The 22,358-nt window shown below is 38.4% G+C and overlaps 1 protein-coding gene across 3 annotated transcripts in view; it reads left to right on the top strand.

Annotated features, from left to right (window-relative positions):
* The window catches only part of CDKAL1 (CDK5 regulatory subunit associated protein 1 like 1), a 774,423-nt gene that overhangs the window by 294,732 nt on the left and 457,333 nt on the right, over positions 1-22,358 (top strand). The window lies entirely within an intron of this gene.

Below are 22,358 nucleotides of genomic sequence, written 5' to 3'. Positions count from 1 at the left end.
GAGGTGGTTTGGGGTGCCAGCTCCCAGTGGCGCTGACCTCAGGCAGCTCTTGGGAAGTGACCAGTATGACAAGCGCCACCCCAGCAGCTCCCATTGGCTGCGGTTTCCTAGGAGCCATGTCCTAGGGACATGCTAGCTGCTTCCCAGGAGCCGGGCACGGAGTCTAGCTGCCCTGCTAGCACGGCAGCCAGCCGAACATTTAGTGGCCCAGTCAGCTGTGCTGACCGGAGCCGCCAGGATCCCTTTTTGATCAGGCATTTCAGTAGAAATCCAGATGCCTGGCAACCCTAGTTCTCCTTGCAGGCATCTGCTTCTGATACTTTTTCTGCTAGCCTTTTTCTAGCTGGTGACATATGAAGCAACTCTTAGAAATAGGGCTGTCAATTAATTGCAGTTAATACACATGGTTAATTTAAAAAAAAAATTAATAGCACTGTTAAACAATAAAATACCAATTGAAATTTATTAAATAGTTTTGGATGTTTTTCTACATTTTCAAATATATTGATTTCAATTACAACACAAAATACAAAGTGTACAGTACTCACTTTATATTATTTTTTATTACAAATATTTGCACTGTAAAAATGATAAAATAGTATTTTTCAGTTCACCTCATACAAGTAGTGCAATCTCTTTATTGTGAAAATGCAACTTACAAATGTAGATTTTGTTACATAACTACATTCAAAAACAAAACAATGTAAAACGTCAGAACTTACAAGTCCACTCAGTTCTATTTCTTGTTCAGCCAATCGCTAAAAGAAACAAGTTTGTTTACATTTAAAGAAGATAATACTGCCCGCTTCTTATTTACAATGTCACCTGAAAGTGAACAGTCATTCGCATGGCACTTTTGTAGCCAGCACTGCAAGGTATTTACATGTCAGAGATGCTAAACATTCGTATGCCTCTTCATGCTCTGGCCACCATTCCAGAGGACATGCTGATAACGCTCATTAAAAAAATAATGTATTAATTAAATCTATGACTGAACTCCTTGGGGTAGAATTGAATGTTTCCTGCTGTTTTACCCACATTCTGCCGTATATTTCATATTATAGCAGTCTCAGATGATGACCCAGCACAGGTTGTACATTTTAAGAACACTTTCTCTGCAGATTTGACAAAATGCAAAGAAGGTACCAATCTGAGATTTCTAAAGATAGCTACAGCACTGGACCCAAAGTTTAAGAATCTGAAGTACCTTCCAAAATCTGAGGGGGATGAAGAGTGGAGCTCAACACTCTCATGTGGAACACACTCATGTGCAACACTCGCGCAAAAAGCGACACACTCTCATGCGGAAACTACAGAACCCGAACCACCAAAAAGGAAAATCAACCTTCTGCTGGTGGCATCTGACTCAGATGATGAAATGAACCTGCATCAGTCCGCACTGCTTTGGATCGTTATCTAGCAGAACTTGTCATCAGCATGGAGGCATGTCTTCTGGAATGGTGGTTGAAGCATGAAGGGATATATGAATCTTTAGCATATCTGGCATGTGAATATCTTGCGATGCTGGCTATAATAGTGCCATACGAACGCCTGTTCTCACTTTCAGGTGACATTGTAAACAAGCAGTAGGCAGCATTATCTCCTGCAAATGTAAACAAACTTGTTTGTCCGAGCAATTGGCTGAAGAAGAAGTTAGACTAAGTGGACTTTCTAGGCTCCAAAGTTTTACACTGTTTTATTTTTGAATGCAGTTATTTTTTTGTACATAATTCAAAATTTGTAAGTCCAATTGCAATGATAGAGATTGCACTACAGTACTCGTATTAGGTGAATTGAAAAATACTATTTCTTTTGTTTTTTACAATGCAAATATCTGTAATAAAAAGATATATAAAGTGAGAACGGTACACTTTGTATTCTGTGTTGTAATTAAAATCAATATATTTAAAAATGTAGAAAACATCCCAAAATATTTAAATAAATGGCTTTCTATTATTGTTTTGTTTAACAGCGCAATTAATCGTGCGATTAAAAAAATTAAGCAAGATTAATCACTTGACCACATTACTTAGAAGGAAAGAGCTTTCTAAGGAAAATTGAAAGTAGGGCTTCTGAAATGACCAGACCCCTCCTTAACACACACACACACACACACACACACACACACACACACACACACACACACACACACACACACACACACACACACACACACACACACACACACACACACACACACACACACACGTTAATTTCTTTGTAAAAGGCCAAGATTAATCATTCATTCACCCTAACAGTCACTTTTCAGAGGGTCAGCCAAAAATAACAAAACAAAACAAAAAATCAACCCCACAACAGCAACAGCCAAACCCAATTCCAGACATGTTTGTATCTGAACTGTGTGTATATATATGCGCATATATGTAAAAAATAAATAAGGAGCTTGAGCTGTTCTTGAATAACCCTGCTGTTGGAAGCTTATTCTTCACCGGTAGAAGTTAAAAGATTAGGAGGTGCTTGCCAAATCAGTGAGAGGCAAAATGAGAATGGGAGCTGGAGAAGCCATGTCAGTGCTAGTGCATCATGAAAACAGAACATACTGAATTGCTTGAGCCCTTGAACAGTACATGAACTTCTAATCAGTGTTTTTTTTTCTTGAAATTTAGTACTGAAATGTTTGGTCCTTTGTCAGAGGAAGGCAAGGTTGATTTTAAGCCTGTCTGCCTTACTGATTGTTTTATACTTGATGATATGAAAAGTTTATTTGCTTAATTCAGAGTAAAGGCAGTACTCTCTATAATTTTGATACATGTTTTGTTAATGATTTCTCTTATCACATGTATTTCTGTAATGTGAGAGCTGTCTGGTGAATTAATTGTAAGATTGGTTTTATTTCCTGTCCCCCTCCTGTTTGAGAGTTTTAGGGGGAGCATTTACTTTTCAGGCTTTCTTCCTTTTTGATTTTAGCATTTTTCTTGAGTTTGACATTTGGAGTAGCACTGCTGCTGCCTCTCCTCACCAGATCAACAGTTCTTTTTTTAATGATCACCATTATTCCGTAGATTTAATCCACATCTCTCATAGTTCTTAAAGTCATACAGGTCTCTTTCCCTTCTGGAAATGTCTGTGGACTGTGCTAAAATTCCTTTAATAATTCAGGACATTTCATTATGTGGTGTGATATGATGATCTAGTGATTAATGAATAAATTCATTAGTGTGTGGAGTATGGAGGATGGGAGATTTTAAACCAGAAGAGGGCAGCAACACTTAAAAATTTGTTTTAGATTGGGTTTTTTGTTCCCTTTTTTGCTTTGCCAATAAGTCATGGATATGTGCTCTGCTTGTTTCTTGGACTGACTTTGTGTAGCATGTAAAAAGCTTCCTAATAGCATTGTAGCAGTTGTCATTTTAGTAATATTTTCTTGATCACTTCCCCCTTCTAAATAATAGAAAACTGACAGGTAGCACATACAGGGAACCCATAGATTTTCTTTCTTTGAAGTGCAGTTCTGCTATGAAAATTATCTTTGTGATAATATTGTGAGTTTCCATATTTATTCTGTGTCAAAGATTCCAAGTTAAAATGATATTTTTTTATAACTACCATTGTGCAAATTCCTACAAGGATCTGAATGTCAAGCTGAGTACATTTTGGCTTGTATATCATCATCATGTATTGTACATCAGTAATATATTGTGATTGCAAAAATTTCCCTCAGATTCACCTGAACAACCATATTGTCATCAGTTTGTGCCCACGGGTGTACCTGCGGGCATAATTTGACGATTAGGTTTTTAAATGTGACTGTGAGGGTAGTCACAAATAGACCCTTGATAGATACATTTCAGGACTAGCAGTGAAACTGGAGTTTAGTTAATAATTCTGTTGATGTGTGAACCAGAAAAGAATGCAATTTCCCGTCACATAGCTTTGCTGCCTCTGGAATAGAGCTGGGTGAAAATTTTTGGCCAAACAGTTTATTTGCTAGAAAATGTAGTTTCAGTTGATCCGAAATTCACCAAATAGTTTTGGTGAAAAGTAATTGTTTTCGGGACTTAAGTACCATTAACAAAGTGGCCAGAAGAGGTGGTGTCTCCCTTATAACCTTGAGCTAGGGTTGCCAACTCTTGACTGAAGCTATTCTGGGAGATTTTTTTTTCTCAACGTGATGTAATGTCATTTTCTTAAAATATCCTATTAAAATCTCCTGGATTGCTTTCAATAGTCACTGGGAGATGGATGCCAATTCTGGGAGACTCCAGGCCAATCCTGGAGGGTTGGCAACCCTCCCTTGAGCTCAGAAGCTAGAGAACTCTGCTGGGCTGTGGGAGAGGTAGGTTTAATTGCCCTCTCTGCCTAATATGGAGCAGGGGTTTGAACTTGGGAAGAGAGTGCCCTAGCCACTGGGTTATGTGTTGTTCTTGTGTGGGTCTCTCTGAATCTTTTATGTTGAAGCTGTTCTACTGTGTATAAATAATTAGTTGTTGGAGCAGGAATATGAACTTGGCTCTCCCACTTCCAGGTGAGTGCTAACCTAACTAACCACTGGACTATTGGGTAATCTGAGTTGTGTTTCCTTAGTTTCTCCTGCTTATGCTGTTCTAATGTGTATAAAATACTTGACCAGTCATTGAGCCAAAAACTGAGTGAGAATGACTCTGTAGCCTGGTCAGGGGGAAACCCAAGTTCATATCCCAGCTCTTGTTTAATTATTTATACACAGTGGAACATCTTAAACAGGAGAGATTGAGACATACTCACCTTAATAACCCATAGCCCAGTGGCTTGGGCATGTTCCTGCAATGTGGGAGAGCCAAGTTCAAATCCATGCTCTACATCAGATAAAGGGAGAGACTGAACCTTGGTCTCCTACATCTCAGATACATGCCCTAATCGCTGTGCTAAGGTTAGAGAGGCACAACCAACTCCTCTGGTTGTTCTGTGACTCTATCTATTTGTTTCTTTTAAAAGTGCCCAGAAATTAAATGAAACTGTTTATTTCAGGTTGACTGAAATGTTTAGTTCAATATGACACAAAAATGTTGTCCACTTTTTTTATTCACCATTAAAAAAAATTCTAATTAAGGGCCGGTCAAACCAGCTTAGGGTTTTTTGTTATTTTTTTCCTCAGAACTGTCAGTGAACCAAATAATTAGTTATTCACTCAGCTGTGCTATGGAGGACCTGCTGTACTAACAAATAGTAACAAAAAATTAAAAATTGTTTTTGTCACCGAATTGGGCAGCTATGACTCTGCATACTTAGAGGGAGCAAATCTGCTTAGTTAAGATGATGTCATTTTTATGTATTTTCTTTCCAGTAGAACAACTCTCCTAAAAATAGTGGCAATATTCCAAAATGCTTCTCTGCACCCTTAATAATAATTAAAAAAAAAAAAAAAAGCATGTTGCTTTTTGTGACATTGGAGGAAACATATGAAAAATAACTGAAGTAATTTACACTTGCTGTGATAAGACATTAGTGATGTGTGGGGTCTCGAGTGCTTTCTTGTGGAATGGTTTTTATTAGATGAACCATCTTTTTCACAGAGCTGATTCAGGCAAGGAATATCTTAACTACAACAAAGTATTAAAGGGTCCATAGTGTTCAGCAATCTAATGAAGTAAATCCAAATGTTCACATATTACGAAAGAGTTGAACTATACAGTAGGTGTTCCTTTACTATCTATAAGTAAAGAATTGGCATTTCATTTGTATTCACTGCTGTTGCTCTGGTTTTAGAAGCTGACTCACTCCCTGAACACAGTAGAGGGCTTTTCCTAATATATTAGTTTAAAATTGTCAGAGCTGGATTGCTGATTGCTATGGAAGCCACTATAATTACATCAACAGTTTCCAGAACTTCAAGCACAATGCAGAGGTGTAGCTTCTAAGAATAAAAGTGCTTTGAGCAATAGAATTAATTATGAGAATGGGCATATTAATGTGTCAGTGATTGGTAATGCCAGTATACCCTTATTGTTTTCTGCTGCTATTAGTTGAAGAAAGAGAAGAAAAATCTGGCCAGGTTTTGAATGGATAAACCAGATATGGCTTCTTCTGGGCTAGACTTGCCTAGGAAAAGTTATACACCTCTACCTGATATAACACGAATTTGGATATAACGCGGTAAAGCAGTGCTCCGGGGGGGAGAGGGGACACTCCGGCGGATCAAAGCAAGTTTGATATAATGCGGTAAGATTTTTTTTGGCTCCTGAGGACAGCGTTATATCGGGGTAGAGGTGTATATGTAAAGCCTGACGAAGTCATGACTAAGGGAAGGGTGCAAATCTGCAAGTATTAGAAGGTTGTAAGGTTTAGATGACAGTGTGGTTTAAAAAAACACGAAATCTCTGTGTCTGCTACATTACAGCCATCACTATCCCCACTACTGGTGGAGAATTACAAGTTCTAATTTTCCACGTGTAGACAAGACTTCAGAAAAGAAAAAAATAGGCTTAATGTTTCCTGGTGACAAAAAAGTTTTTTAAAAGAAAATCCTGCTAATGATAGCCACAAGATAATCACAATAGGACACAATGAGGGATATTTCATGAGGTTATTAATACATGTCCTGAACAGTTGAGGCTTCATGTCTTATAACATGCCCAAGGTGTATAAATATAATAGTTTGGTAAGACACATAATCATCCTCGCTTAATATAAACCTGAAAAATCTCAACCAGACACACACAAATGGCTTTACAAGAGTTTTACTGTTCCATGAACTTCAGTCTCTTCTCAGTGAGTATATTCTGAATCTTAAGGTTCATGAGATATTAAATTATCCAAAATGAAGCTGAGAGAGAAAGATAAATAGTATCAGGTAGATTAAGTCTCATGGTAACAGGACCAGTTTTGTAAGTGCCCAGGAGCGTAAGGATTTATTGATAAGAGCTGCAGGATACAGGTATATTGCTGAAAAACTTTTTATTTGTATGTGTTTATGCCCACATTTAGCATATGTTTCTTTCTGATATTTTCTGAGCCTTTATTCAAACTTTCAGAACACCATAAATTAAAATAAGAAGTTTCAAACAGTTGCTGGATTTGGGAAGAGTTATCTGTAGCATGCTTTTTTCAAATAAGATACTCCCTCACTCCAAGAACGAGTGGGGACGAGGAGAATTTGTTTCTAGCTCCATTTAGCATAATTATGGACTCAGGTTAACTGTCTAGGACACAGAATAGGTAAGAAACTTTTCTGGTATCAATTTAGAGATAAAAGAAGCAGACTAGTGCTTCAGAATAAAATGTTCGTTATTGAAAGGAATGACTCCAGTTTGTTTACTCACTCTTAACACAATTCTATTCCCTCTATTAAGTCCTTAATGGCCTGGGATCTATTTATTTGAAAGAACATCTTTCTCCCCGCTACAGATACTGCTACACTAGGGTTAAGCTGGGGCACCCAAGACGTTACTCTGTATAAGGGAGCAGGAGGATGTTCTCTCTGATGTTCTGGAACTTATGCCCTTCCCTTGGTCTGAGAAGTCCCGATTCGTTGACCTGTAGGGCAGACTGCAAACCCCATTTGTTTTCCCTAGCTGTTACAGTTGTATTTTTAAACTGTGTTAAGCAAAGGATAGACCCTCCGTATTATAGAATGAGTGTATAAATCAAAACAAATACATTTCTCCTAAATTATATTTCTCTCCTCTCCCATGGCCCCATCTCCCAAATAGTTTTCTGTATGTATTCTGCAGTTTTAATTGTTGAGTAACTTCTGAGCTGGGTGTGGTGTTCCTTCTTGATGATGCAATTTGTATGCTATTACATTCCATGATTACTGTTTTTGCTGCAATATTAGCTGTAATTATTGCTGGGCATCTTGTGCCTCTTCCCCTCTTCTCATTACAGTCACCAGTACAGATTATTTCAGTTAATTACTAATGCACTGTGTAGCCAACATGATTCAGAGTGTAGGTTGATTAAAAGAAGTCCCTTTAGCTGGTGTTGGTTACTTAGTCATTAGCAATTGTTAATGTCAATGTGCTTTGTATTTTTTTATCAGTGCTGAGTTTTGTGTGTAGCATTTTAAGGTATTTGGTCAGCCCATTTTATTATATATCAATGAAGATACTTTGAGAGCTTTGAATCAGGCCTGTAATTAATATTCTCCATTTTCTGTGACACTGCATATGCTTTTTGTCTGCCCCTCTTAACGTAGTTACATATTTACGCAGATTATCAGAAGGTTTCTTGCTGATTTTGTTTGTAATAATTAATATACTACAGTTGATCCATTTCCTTTTCTTCCTGTGACTCTCAAATTCCTTCCTTGATCTTTAGCCAGAGAACACAGACAAACCCTCCCCAATACCCTGTAGCCTAGGGGAAGGTACTAAGAAAGCTCATGAGTTCTAATCCCAGCTCTTCTACTAACTGCTCTTTATTTCTGTGTACTTCCCCACCCTTATTAACTAAGGCCTAAAACCCCTACGTTAGGGTGGTATAACTATTGTTCACCTATCTTACAGTTAAAATAATGTAGAGGTTGGTTAAGGTCACATCAGGAATTAGAACTCTGATCTCTATTATGAAAGATCCAAGTCTCGTTCACTTTGCCACGCTGCATTTTAGGTAAAAGGGCTACATTCTATCTTTATGTAATTCAGAGTAACCCAGTGTGGAACTTTGTTTCCCTCTCTTACTTAGACCACATAGAACAGTGGTTCTCAAACTTTTTTTTTCACGGACCACTTGAAAATTGCTGAGGATCTCGGCGGACCACTTAATGATCTTTCCAACTGTTGTTTGTACCGTTAGCTAACTATTGTAAAGCACTTTGGATAAAAGTGCTATATATATAAAAAAGTAATAATAATAAATGTTTTTTGTTGTACAAATTAAAGCACACAACTCATATTTTAATATCAGTAGTCTTACCTTTCTAATGCGATAGATGTGCCCTCTCTCCCCCACTGCGGCAGCCCCTGAGCTGGGGCTGGGAAGGAGGGCCGTCTCTCCCCTGCAGCTGCAGCCCTGGAGCTGGGGAAAGTCACCTCTTTCTCTGGCCGCTGCAGCCCTGCAAGTCCCAAATTCCCCCCAACCCCTTTCTCACCTCAGGGCCCTTTCCCACCTACCCCCTATCCCCCCCAAGGCCACCACCTCACCTTACATGTGCGTCTTCTCCAGGGTCCAGGCACCTAATTAGTGGAGACACACATGCGTGGCTTTACTAAATATGTGGATGGCCTTTCATTCGCTCTCTCGTGTGCAGCTTCCCAGGCATGCACCTTAGCGGGAACTATCCGCAAACCACCTGAATGGAGCCCAGTGGACCACAGTTTGAGAACTACTGACATAGAGGTTTGAGTCTTCTCCATACTAATGCAAAGGGTCCTTGAGCTCAAATGGTAGAGATGCCAGGTTTTATATCTAGAGATTCCAGGTTCAGTCCCTGGGTATGGGAAATTCACCTTGATACTGTCCTGTGGATAAACAGAAGACTTCATTAACCAGGATTCCACAAGTACTAAATGCACCCTTTAAAAAAAAAAAAAAAAAAAAAGACAGCATTCACAGTTATATGCTAATAAGTTGTCAAACCAAAAAATAGGTTATTAAATGGTTTGTATAAAACTTCACCAATGGAACTGCACACAATTTTGGTAGCTGTGCCTCAGGCCCTAATCTGTGCCCCAAGCCTGGTTGCTCCCTCCCCTGTATCCCCTCACCACAATCTTTAGACTTAATGATTCACTCACTCTCTTCCTCCTTTTTTTCCCCCCTACCTCTTTGAGTGTGAACTAGAGGAAAGGAAAGAATAAAATCAGATTGTGAGCTCATAAGAGCAAGAACCTTGGATGGTTCTAAAATAAACAAATACTGCCACTACTAATACTGAACAAAAATAGATAGTGAAAGTCCAGATCAGAAAAGCGAAATGTCTTGGAGAAAGAGTTCGTGGGAGGTGGGGGCAAAATGAACAAAAAATTTTATAATACCAATATGGTTTAAAAATTGTAGTAAATGATGGAAGAAGAGATGAATCAGGCTGTCAAAGGCAAAATGGAAAGAGAAAATGGAAAGGAATAGGAAAAACAAAGGAACATTTTACTTTACACAAAATTTCAAATATTAATTAATAGTAGCTTGGGTGTTCTAGCCAAAACAAAAAATCCCAAATGTTCTTGGCAACACCTCTTCCCAGTCCCTTTTGAATACTACAGATCGCTCTAATTTGTATTTTTCCTTGAAGAGCTGACAGATATGCTTCCATTGTTGTGCCCTTTTGGACATGGAAATGTTCCTTCATCTTTTTCCTGTCCCAGATTATGACTGAAGAAACTTACTCTCCAGCAATTTACTTTCCTCATTCTGTTCTACATTTTATGTTTCATGGACAGCCACTGAAGGGATCCAGCAGTTCTCAAACTGTGGGTCAGGACCCCAAAGTGGGTTGCCAGGGCTGGCATTGAACCTTGGGGACGAAGCCTGAGCTCCACTGCCCAAGACCGAGGGCTTCAGCCCTGGGTGGCAAGGCTCAGATTACATGCTCCCCACATGGGGATTAAGCCCTTGCGGTTTGGTTTTGGCCCCCTTGCCAGGGGTGGTGGGGTTGGGCCTTGGGCATTGGCCCCCCACCTGGGGTGGCGGGGTTAGGCTTTGGTCCCCCCTCATGGGGTCGTGTAGTAATTTTTATTGTCAGAAGGGGGTCACAGTGCAATGAAGTTGCAGAACCCCTGGATTAGACAGGCTGACTAATGTTTGTATATCAGTTACAAATGAAAAGTGTGTGCAAGTTCTGGCAGTTATGTAGTTACAGAAGTCTTCAGGTTAAGAGGAGACTTGCACATCATCAGAATTCTGGTGCCAAGAATCAGCAAACTTTTGACTGATGAACTTCATCTGATTTTCATAACATTCTACTGCATCTCTTACAGGGCTTGCATCCTACCTGTTGCCTTTATGTCAGTCGGTTCAATTTGTCTAATCAGATTGACTAAGTGGGGCAAAGACCGAGCCAAAGGCAGATGGGTGTGACCATCTTGGTCTTCCATTGAACATCTGTTGTGGTGACAGACACAAAAAGGTCATTTCTACTGATTTACCTGAGTAGAGTTTGAGGCAGCAGGTGCAGAGTTGTTTGAGTCTTTTGTCCTGCACCTGCTGCACGTCAGGTAAGTGTAAACAGCTGTTGCAAGTAGAATAGCATTACCCTGTAGGTGGGCCTGGAATGGTCCCAAATATGCTGCTCTTTGTGCAGCTTCACTTTTAATAGCTGTTTTAGACCACAGTTCACAAAAGCAATCCATATTAGGCCCTATTTGGGGGGGAAGAGGGAGGCATATTAAAGTCTTTTAGACTTTGAATAGAAGCGGTAATAAGATTTCTTTCAGGGTCATGTCTGAGGTGCAACTTAAATCTAATGTCATCAGGTTGGAAGATTACTAGATTTTATACTTGCCTCAGAGTAAACCAAAAAAATGTATTGCATTTAAGTTTTCTTTCAAAATAAGCAGTACATTTCGGCATATTGTTTAAATTATATAGCATTAACTTCTGTCTGTAGCGTGCAGCAGCTGCATTTTAATGGATTGAAAAGATAGAGAACAGAGAATTATCAATTTAAAATGGATTTTTTTGTTTAAAGGGACTATTATCACTGTACTGTCAGTACTGTCAATATTTGATTATGGAAGGAGATTTCCTTATACCTTCCTATATGTAAATGAAGAGCATTAACAATAAACATTAGCAATGGGCAATTTATGTAAATATATAAATACCTCACTGCATACTAAGTATAGGAAATACCATGGTAAGGTCAGTACTGTGGCATGGTAAATATTTATTTTTAAAAACTGCCCATTTTCTATTATTTTTTTTAAATAAGTAATGGTTATTTACAAAGTGTTTATATAAAAATAGTGTTTTAGGGTAGAGTTGAGTGCAGAGAGCAGATGTATCACAGCACAGCTCAGGTACACCAACTTCCTGATTTCTTTTTTTATCATTAAATTTGGAGCGTTTTATGCATCATTAATATTGTAAAGAACTAGGGTTTTCTCTTTCTGGCTCCATAGAACTTCTCAGACTACAATCTGAGAATTTTAGAGAGGCAAGCCTGATTGTCCCTAAATCTAGGCTTGTTATCTGTGTAGGATCTCCTTCAAGACTTAAACAAAAGAGAACTCGCAGTACTATGGGGAATGGAGATTAGTGTGGTTGCAAATTAATGAGAAAACAGGTCAGGTCACAAATCTTGGCAGCCAAACAAACTACACTGAAATTTAAAATGGAATCATTTGAAATTAGAGTACAGACATATCAAAACGTTATCACTGTTGAGGGATGACTGGAATTTGTCAAAAGATTGATCAGATCTCAGAATATCCATATTATAGCCTTTATGGCTGAAAAAGCGAGTAAAGATCCTATTCCCTTAGTTGAAAAGCTCCTTGCAAACATACTGAATATAGGTCTGAGGAACTAATGTATAGCAAAAAATGTATAGGGATCTCTAAGACATTCAGTGACAAAATAAAAACAAGTATAGCCCTTTTATTTTTACTTTATCAGGTGCCCATGATAAAGACAGAATCCTGAGATGACCTGGAAAAAAATGAAAGCAGGAAAATTAAGAGGTTAAACTTCCTCCTTGGCCATTTATCCAGTTAGTCAAATTAAAAAGGAGAGAACTGTCTGAAGTTAAATTGGGTTTTATGAACATAAAGGCAAGTGTGTTTTACACACATCTCAGATCACATGAAGTCTCTGTAGAAAAGCTGTATTTTTTTTCTAAGTCAAAGAAGGTTCATGTACAGTCACAGGTGGTCCTCCATTTGGTCAGAGAGAAAGTAAAATATTAACTACAGATGATAAATGTTTATGTATGAAGAGACTTAAATGGTTCCATAAACTTTTAGCAAATGAACATTAACATTTAAAAAAAATGTTCCAAATGCTCATAGAAGATTCCAGAGTGACAACTGGGAAGATTGGAGTTTTCTTCTTACTTGCAGATTAGATAGATCACAAGCAGCAGCAGTGCAGGCTTTCTCGACACTGCCCTACCGATATGTCTCATTCTTGACTTGGAAGAGTCAACGGATAGTTCAGTCTCCATGCCCATTTAATTCTTGGTGTGTCTCCTCAAAACAACAGCCAGGGGCCAGATCTTCAACTAGTGTAAATTAATGGAGCTATGTTGATTTATGATGCTAGGCCTAGGTTCCCAGTTAGTGCATATTGTGGTGGTGGATTTTGTGATATGAACACTTGTTGGCTGTAATGTGAATGTTTGACTGAGATCACCAGTTAAATTCACACGGACAGATGAACGGTCCTCTCAGGATAACGTTTGGTTATTCCTGACCTGGGCTGGATGTGAACTAGTAAAGATGTAAGTCTTTCTGTGCCCCATTGCCAGCTGCTTGAGACATCCAATTCCCCACAGTTTTAATATTCAGAAGAAAATTAAGAACTGTTCAAATTAATATTTCTGTACACTATTTAGAACGTAACTATAGTGACACCACGTGACTTTTCAGTCCTTTCCCCATGTAAAACAGAAAAGTATTGAATTGTTAAACTAATGAGAAACTTCAGCTGAATGTCTAGAGATGAATATTCAAGTTATTTTGTTATTGGCATTACATATTTATTGTGCCTTCAAGTGCTTAAGTATATTATACACACTACCACTTTGGCTTCAGTTTCCTAGATCTTTTTCTTCCAGAATCTTCTGCTCTTCCTTAACTGATATCGTCTCAAACAGCACCCGTGGAACCCCTTTGTTTTCAATGGGTCTGACTGATTAGAACTGTGCATCATCAACAGAATTGTCTTCTGAGAAGGAATAACTTTCAACTCTTTGTCTAGCTTTTTTGGCTCTGCTGGGCTAACGGAAGTAAAAAGCAACATCTTCTCAGATGTTCCTTTAACAAACAATGTTATGTATGTGCAGAGTATTATTTGTGGTCATGAGAAAGCAAGTTTTTATCAATGTATAACAAAAATATTTAAAAATAAATAGTATAAGATCAGCTTTCATTCCATCCAACTTAGTGTTAAGTTTTAAGTTGTTAGAATTGCAAAAACAAAACAAAAAAACATTTGGTCTAAATAGCAAAGCTGATAAAAACAGTTCTTAGGTGAAGCCTCGTGATTTACTATGACCAGAAGTATGAATTAATCACCATTACCTCATGGTTTATTGTGTCTTACTGCTTTAAAATGCATATGGCAGTACTGTGTGTATAATATGTTTAAGCACTTGAAGGCACAATAAGCAGGTAATGCCAATAACAAAATAACTTGCATATTTAAGTGGAGGAAAAAAAGCAACGGTTAAATGCCATGGTATAGTATTATGTTACTATGTGCTTATTTGAATAGTTTCTTTTCAAGCATCTGCTCCCTCACTGAAAATGTATTTTGGAACACCTGCAGAGCACAGCCATTTCCCACTTCCTTGCCATATAATGGATTTGTACTTGCATATGGTTCAGGATCCTGCATAACCCTAGGGGAAGGCACTCTTTGTTTTTTATTTTTGTGAGCAGTGCTTCTACAAGGAGCACATTTTACTAAGCTCTATGTGCAAATGCTAAAACTCCTTGTGAGACACATGGAGGGGTAGATACAAGGCTTAGCATCTAAAACATTCCATTTGTAGGTGTACATTTATTTTTATCCAAACCTTACAAATATTAAAACCATCTAAGGATACTGAACAGTATGTAAGCCAACAGGGAATTTGTTGTTTGCAATATATTGAGGTTCCATTGTATTGAGTAGCAAATGTCTCCTAGAAACAAATAAGCCCACATATTGAAAGGAAAGGAATTGCTTAATTTTGTATCCGCAGTTGAATTCTGTAACCACTGGAAAGGACATAGCTAATCAGCTGGTTTCCTTTTTGTTTTAGCAGGGAATGGCAGTACCATAAAGATATTCTGTATTTCATAAGGATAAGTTGTGAATAACTTCATGATTGGTATAGCTCGAGTGGTAGAACATTTTACTAGCTTGATTCATGGCTTGACAATATTAAATTAAGCTGCTATATGTTTCCGTGTACTACAAAGTTCATAATAGTTCTTTGGCCCTGGTGTATTTTTAAGCCTAGCAATAGGCTCCAGTGTCGACAACTGAACTAATGATGCAGCATTGCTCTTGTATCCTCTTCTGAGCCTTGATTTTACCAGTATGGAACTTTTGCTGAGTGTCCATGGTCCTGTATTTGTTATATATTGTGTTGCTTTCATTGTTGGTAAGTTGCATCTCACAATGTGTAATTTGTTACCATTATATAGGGGCCTTTTCAGTTTGGTGTGGGGAGGGAGAGTGTGTATATACTATGTAGTTGTCTGAGAATGAGAGAAACAGTTGAGATGCTTCTTCAAGATGTGTTTTCTAAGTGGCTGATGAATGTGGCGAAAGGAATTGCATCTTGCAGAGTTGCCTATTTACCTTGCCTGTTACTACTATTTTTACTACAGGATGTGATTGCTTACCTTACTTAAAAACCAAAACACTAAAATTGAAACCTTTTGACTCATAGAGAGGGAGCTCCCAACTTTGGTCTTAAAACTCTTCTGAAGACATTAACCTCTGAAATGGTACATTCTTTAATCTTTCCCAAGTGTTTATAGTTGAAGGCATTTCAAAGCAATATAGTTCAGAAGCTGTTCTTGGACAAGAGAAGCCAGAATTGGTAAAAGTACATGCATTACTTAATACGTAATGCTTCTGTTCAGTATCCATTCTCTTTAACAAAATAGACTTTAGGAGCAACTATTTTTTTCAGTGTACTTTTTAGAATCTTCAGGGAGTCTTCCTTTGCCCACCTTTAGTTTTGCAGGTTTTATAGTGTCCTGTAGACTGGTGTGATAATGCTTTTCAATCCCCATTTACCTCATTTTATTAAAACATTTGCCATGGCTATGAATGCAGTTTTGGTTTCACCATATAGGTGAGGAAGAAAAAAATGTTGAAAACGTCAAGAACATTAATTGGTTTCATGGAGGTGGGGTAATGTATGTGTAAATATAACCACAAATGCATAAGTAAAATAAAAATTTGAATGTTCTGATTTCAGTACGAACTGGACATTTTAGGGATGATGCAATAGGCATTTAGAGAAGATAGAAAATATGAGGCAACTGTAAATTATTATTGAGCACCTTAATCCTGGATGATGTCTGATTAATAAAGTACTTCGAGTCTGCAACGTTGTTCTGCAATTGTTATAATTGACCTAAGTTGTCTGACATAACAGAACTAAATTAAAGCCAGAATAGTTACTGATGTAATCAGTACCTTGAAATATCTAATTGTTAATGAATATAGCACTAAATATAGCCAAATAGAAGGAAAAAGTGGTTACAATGTAAATTAGATCTTTCTATGACAGTTTTCCTATATTGCAATCTTTGTATTTAATGTATATTACATTTTATAATGTCAAGTTTAAGTGTTCAGCAGTTTGAATTTTCTTTTGAGAAAAGTGCAAACAGCATTTTATGGAGGAGTTGTATACATTTTAGCTCACTCATAATTCAGAAGCATCGGATTTTTCTTTCATCAAACTGAAAAAAATCAACATCTTTGGGCAGGGATAAAACAGAGATAAAACATCTACTCTCTCGGAGCTGTGATGAATATTAGTGGGGTAGGTTGTCAGGCTCAGACCCAGCTGGGGAGGAGCTTGGTGATTGCCATAAAGGAAGGACCTCAGAACAGTAGGGAGAGGAGACCCAAGAGTAAGGAGGCCCTATGTCTTTTTCTGAGGAGAAGGTCCAGGGAAGAGGCAGGATAAAAATCTTTTCCTGGGCAGAGAGGCTGAAGAAGGACTCAGACGTTGTGAAGAATAGGAATAAGCTGGGAAAGCCAGGATTAGCTTCTCAGTGGGCCCGTATGGGAGGGGCAGGACTTGAGGGAAATGACCCTGTGGGTTGGTGTCCTGACAACAGGGCAGACCACAAAGGGGAATCAGAAAAGAGATTGAAATCTCAAATCTCTGCAGGTAATTTGGTATTATCGTTTTGTTCGTTGTCACTTAGTGAAGACTGGAATTGAAGGAAGACCACAGGTGTGGCAAGAAGAGTATGGTTCACCATATGCATTGCAGTACTGGTGAAGGGTACTATTTAGCATGTTGAGGATATTGAGGCCCCAGTAGGGTTGGAATTCCAGAGGGACTTGGCTAAAGGGCCAAGAACATAAGAATGGTCATACTGGGTCAGACAAAGGTCCATCTAGCCCAGTATCCTGTCTTCCGACAGTGGCCAATGCCAGGTGTCTGAGGATGAACAGAACAGATAATCATCAAGTGATCCATCCCCTGTCACCCATTCCCAGCTTCTGACAAACAGAGGCTAGAGACACCATTCCTGCCATCCTGGCTAATAGCCATTGATGAACCTATCCTCCATGAACTTATCTAGTTCTTTTTTGAACCCTGTCATAGTCTTGGCCTTCACAGAATCCTCTGGCAAAGAGTTCCACAGGTTGTCTGTGCGTTGTGTGAAAAAAATACTTCCTTTTGTTTGTTTTAAACCTGCTGCCTATTAATTTCATTTGGTGACCCCTAGTTCATGTGTTATGAGGAGTAAATAACACTTCCTTATTTACTTTCTCCACACCAGTCATGATTTTATAGATCTCTATCCCCCCTTAGTCATCTCTTTTCCAAGCCATGTACCCTGCTACATGAGACAGACAACCATGACACAAGTTTATGAAGTAGTGAAGGCAAGCTATTCTAATGAAATCATTTTGCAACCTTAACTACAGTGTTCGCTACCGAGTGAATGCTATTTAAATGTGTAGACCTACAGTCACGTGCAAATGAAACTTATCATTATTTATAAATTGGAAATTACTGAGACCTAGTATATTGCTTAGTTTCTGTGACCGGAGTCCTAGTAGGGAGCCAGCTGTGGTCACTTAGTTAGGGAGAACTGCAAAGAATGGAGCAGATAATCCCCAAAAAGCTGGTGGATATTCCAATACTTAGATTTAGCAAGCCAGCATAAAACAGTTTCTTTATTACCTTATATGGTTATTCAGAAGTCCAAAGAACACAGTTCCCTTAAAGAGATCCAGCCTCAGGCCTCCATACAGGTACCTAAGTAAAATATGATGATTTCTGAAAATCTTATTTCCTCATATAAAAGAAAAGGTTCTATCAATCCAAAGCAGACACATTACCTCCCAGGGTAATGAATGTTTCAGATCTTACCAAAACACATGCTACAGCCAATTCTTATTAACTAAACTAAAATTTATTTAAAAACAATAGAGTATGGTTAAAAGATCAATATACATACAGACATGAGTTCAATTCATCTAGGTGCAGATTCATAACAGAGATGGTGAGCTTTGTAGTTGCAAAGAGTCCTTTCAGAAATAGTTCATAGGTTATAGTCCAAAGTCATCTTGTGTTTACAATTCATTTAAATGATAGGATGTACTTTTGGCCTCTGAATTATCAGAATACACCATAAATAGGGACTGTTGATTACATTGTGGAACCTACTCATACATATGTAAAAAAACAAACATTATCTCCCCACTTGTCTTTTGAGGGTTATTTGTTTTGCAGGATGTTTAACCCTTTCTAGCCATGCGTCACAGTTTCATTACTAAAGCAATGCTTCTGTTTATTTCCTTGGTCCCACACTATTATGTCAGAGCAATGGGTTTTTTGTTTCTACATATAGTGGTCTTGCACTATTTATGATCCAGCATTTAGCAAGTTAAAGTACTCAATCTCTACAAGTGAAAGTGAACATTTTTTACCAGAGATTATTTTCTAGCCTGGAAAGTTGTGTGTGTGACGTTCCCCTCTGGTGTTATCTGAACCAGTGACCTGCTAGGTCACTCCAATCTTTGATTCTCGGAGCCAGCCTTACTGTGCTCTGCTGTTAGAGCACCCCCCCTTTCCCCCCTCCCCCCCCCCCCCCCCGCTCCTGGGCTGTTCACACACAGCCTCTGGCATGTAAGCTGCTCCCAGCTACTTGCAACCGAGTGACACTAGCTAATATCTTCGGTCCTGGACACAACCCTAGGAACCTCAGTCTTGCAGTGTCCAGTTATGCCCACTGGACGCTGCCAGCTTATATGAGTTCATCAATTTAACAAATAAATTTATATGTACCAGGCTTGTTATCCCAAGGGGAGTCTCTGACACGCTTCAAACCAAACGCGCTGCTTCAGGTAGACTAAACAAACACATTTATTAACTATAAATATAGATTTTAAGTGATTATAAGTCAAAGCATAACAAGTCCCATTTGGTCAAACAAAATAAAAGCAAAACACATTCTAAGATGCTCTTAACACTTTCAGTCTCCTTACAAATTTAGATGCTTCTCACAGGCTGGCTGGTTGCTCTTCAGCCAGGCTCACTCCTTTCATCAGCACTTCAGTCGCTTGGTGTGGTGTCTGTAGCTGGAGGTGGAAGAGAGAGGAAGAGCATGGCAAATGTTTCTCCTTTTTATCATGTCCTTTCTTCCCTCATGGGTCAGGTGAGCCTTACCTCATTGCAGTTCCAAACTGACCAAAGGAAGGGGGGAAACTCAATCGAGAGTCTAACGGATCCTTTTGTTGTTGCCTAGGCCAGCGACCTTTGTTCCTGTGAGTTCTGATTCCAGGGGCTGAAAACTGGGCTGAATAGTCACAGCTCTCAGAAAGGAGAGCTGTACCGAGTATCTGCACCCTGAGAACCCAAGGGCCTAGGAATCCCAAGCCTGGGACGGTGCCTGGGCTCTATTCAGACTCTCTGAAAGCTTAAAATACCTGCGATCCAGGGACTGGATTCCCTTCACAGTAGTCTGGTGGGCCACTGGCACAGAACTGTTATTGACTACTTTACTGTAAAGTCTTTTTTCACACCTTCAAAATCTTGTATTCATTATAAAGGCCATCAAAACTTTGCCTTAACTTTGTCATTTTTTCTTATAAAAAAGTGGGACTACATACTCTCCTGAGCCACTCCCTATTGATTGGTTTCTTAAGTGATTGGTGAAGGGGCCAGCTTCAGGCATACCATTTAGGTTGCCCGTGTCCATTATGCTCAGTGATACAGGCTTGCGGCAGCTACTGAAGCAATTTTAATACCTGAAATGATTGAGAAAACATTGTAATTTAGAAATATGTAAGACTAACGATGGTTCAGATAGTATCTGTAGGTGGTGCTCCATCTCGAGGAGCTGCTAAAATTATTGGATGCGCATGGGTATATCAGAGGGATGTAGGAGAGGGATGATATTGACTGGGGAGGTGGTGGGGGGGGAAGAAATGAGGCAGCACAAGGGAGAGAAGAATTAGACAACTTGAGTTTGGAGAAACTAGAGGGGAAAAAAAGATAAGCTGAAAATAAAAGAAATTCTAAAAGTAAGCAAAATAGAGTTAGAAACAATGGAAGACAAGGACTTTACCTGCCACTATTGTCAATAATATACAGGAACTGATATGTCCAGAAATAGGCTTATTGAGATACACTAACAATCATAAAAACATCCCAGCTTATCTTTCCAAAGGTAAGAACATTGAACCAAAAACAGGACTGAAAGAAAGGGAAGGCTCTTGCTCCACTCCCAGACCACTAGGTAGTATTGAGAAAACAACAATGCAAACAAATGATAAACGATAACAGAATTCCATTCTTCTCCGGAAGACAATATATTTTAGTTGCCATTTCGTATGGTTACAGATCCCTCGGTTTCTCTTTGAGAGATAGAAGTTTTAATTTAAATGTTTAATTGTATTTATAAGCATGGCATTTGTTTATGGCATGTATCGCTTTAGAATATTGTATGTATTGAGAATTTGCAGCTCTATTCCATAAACCAGAATAAAATAAATCCAAAGGAAGATAATTTTGTGTACTGACAATAAAGGGGAGGTTGAAACAGATTGTTAAATACTGTTGGAGATATTTGTTATGTACAGATACCTTTATCTATCATTTGGCACAAAAGTGCTTCCAGATTGCATGCTTTTCCCCCATTTTTTTCTGAGGTAAAGACTTCATTCCCCAAACTCCCTCACCTTTGATATTGTTGAAATTAAATCACAGCAGGAAATTTTATTTTCTTCTCTTTGCATTTCACCTTCTTTCTTCCTAGCACCTCCTCTACAATTTCATTCCAAATCAGCTGTACTGAAGTGTTAGTACTGATTCAGAGTTCCCTGACATAGCCTTGCCCCAAGAGCCTTTTAGAAGTCAGAGGTAGTGTTTAGTGCAGGGATTCCCAAATTGTGGTATGTGAGCTTGGCATTCTATCAGTTCACTTTACAAAAAAATATTTTAAGAAGGTGGTACATGAACTGGTAAAGCTTGGAATTCGCTGGTCTAGTGATCTAAACTCAACATAAGGAATCAGGAACACCTACTTTCTAATCACAGGTGCATCACTAACTGCATCCTCTTAATCTCTCCCTCAGTTTCCTTGTATGTAAAATAGAGAATTCCAATCTCTCATAGGAACTGAAGTTTAATTAATGTTTGTAAAGTACTCCGTGTAGATTTATAGGATTCTAAATGCTAAATAATGTTCTGTATTCAGATACTGGCAATGGATTCCTTATATATCCAGCAATCATACAAGTAATTCCAGTGAGATTGACTTGAAAAACAAAACAAAAAACCCTTCATTTTTCGGCATCACCCTATCTATCAGTTTCTGTTTATGTGCACCACTGATTTCAAGGAAGACTGTCCTTAACTTGACTCTGCATGAAGATGATGCTAAACTTTGACTCCTCAAAAGCCAGTCCTGAATATATTTCTCTAAACACAAAATTCTTCATCACCAAAAAAGAACCTGATAATATTTCAACTTAACAAGTCAATTGTTTGGGAGCTTGTTTTGGGTTGGCAATTATTTAATTTTCTAATCTGCAGTTTAAATACATGAAGTTTGCAATGGAAAAAAAGAAATGAATAATTTTAGGTTATGCTAAGTGATTTTTTTATGTGCAGGAGAAATTTTTGATTTTAATATAGGGTCCGTTTTTAAAAAATACAGGCAGAGCCTAAGCCCTTCATTTTTGCTGACTCATTGCTTTTTCCTAAAGGAAATTTTGGATCACCAGTTCCAAACCATGTGAGCCTTTGAGTACCCAAAAAACAAGTTACCATGACAGCAATGTAGATAGTGACAAGTGAAAGGATCAGAAAAGATCATTTTGGTTATTGTGATTAGGAATATAAAGAATAACACCCTTAAGGGAAAAAAGCAACATATACACCATTTAAAGAATAATCTGAGCTTCAGTGGCATTTATTTTTTATTCTTTTCTGTGGTGTTTGAAAAGGAAACAAGGCATATAAATGATGCTCTTTGATAGGAAGACATTTTCAATCCTTGCATAAAAATATTTGTATCATATGTAACCCCTTTTGGGGTTTAGAGAGCACGGCCCTTTAAATC

The sequence above is a fragment of the Malaclemys terrapin genome, chromosome 2 (genome assembly GCF_027887155.1).
Source record: "Malaclemys terrapin pileata isolate rMalTer1 chromosome 2, rMalTer1.hap1, whole genome shotgun sequence".
Lineage (NCBI taxonomy): Eukaryota > Metazoa > Chordata > Testudines > Emydidae > Malaclemys > Malaclemys terrapin.
This window is presented reverse-complemented; position numbering and strand designations above follow the sequence as displayed.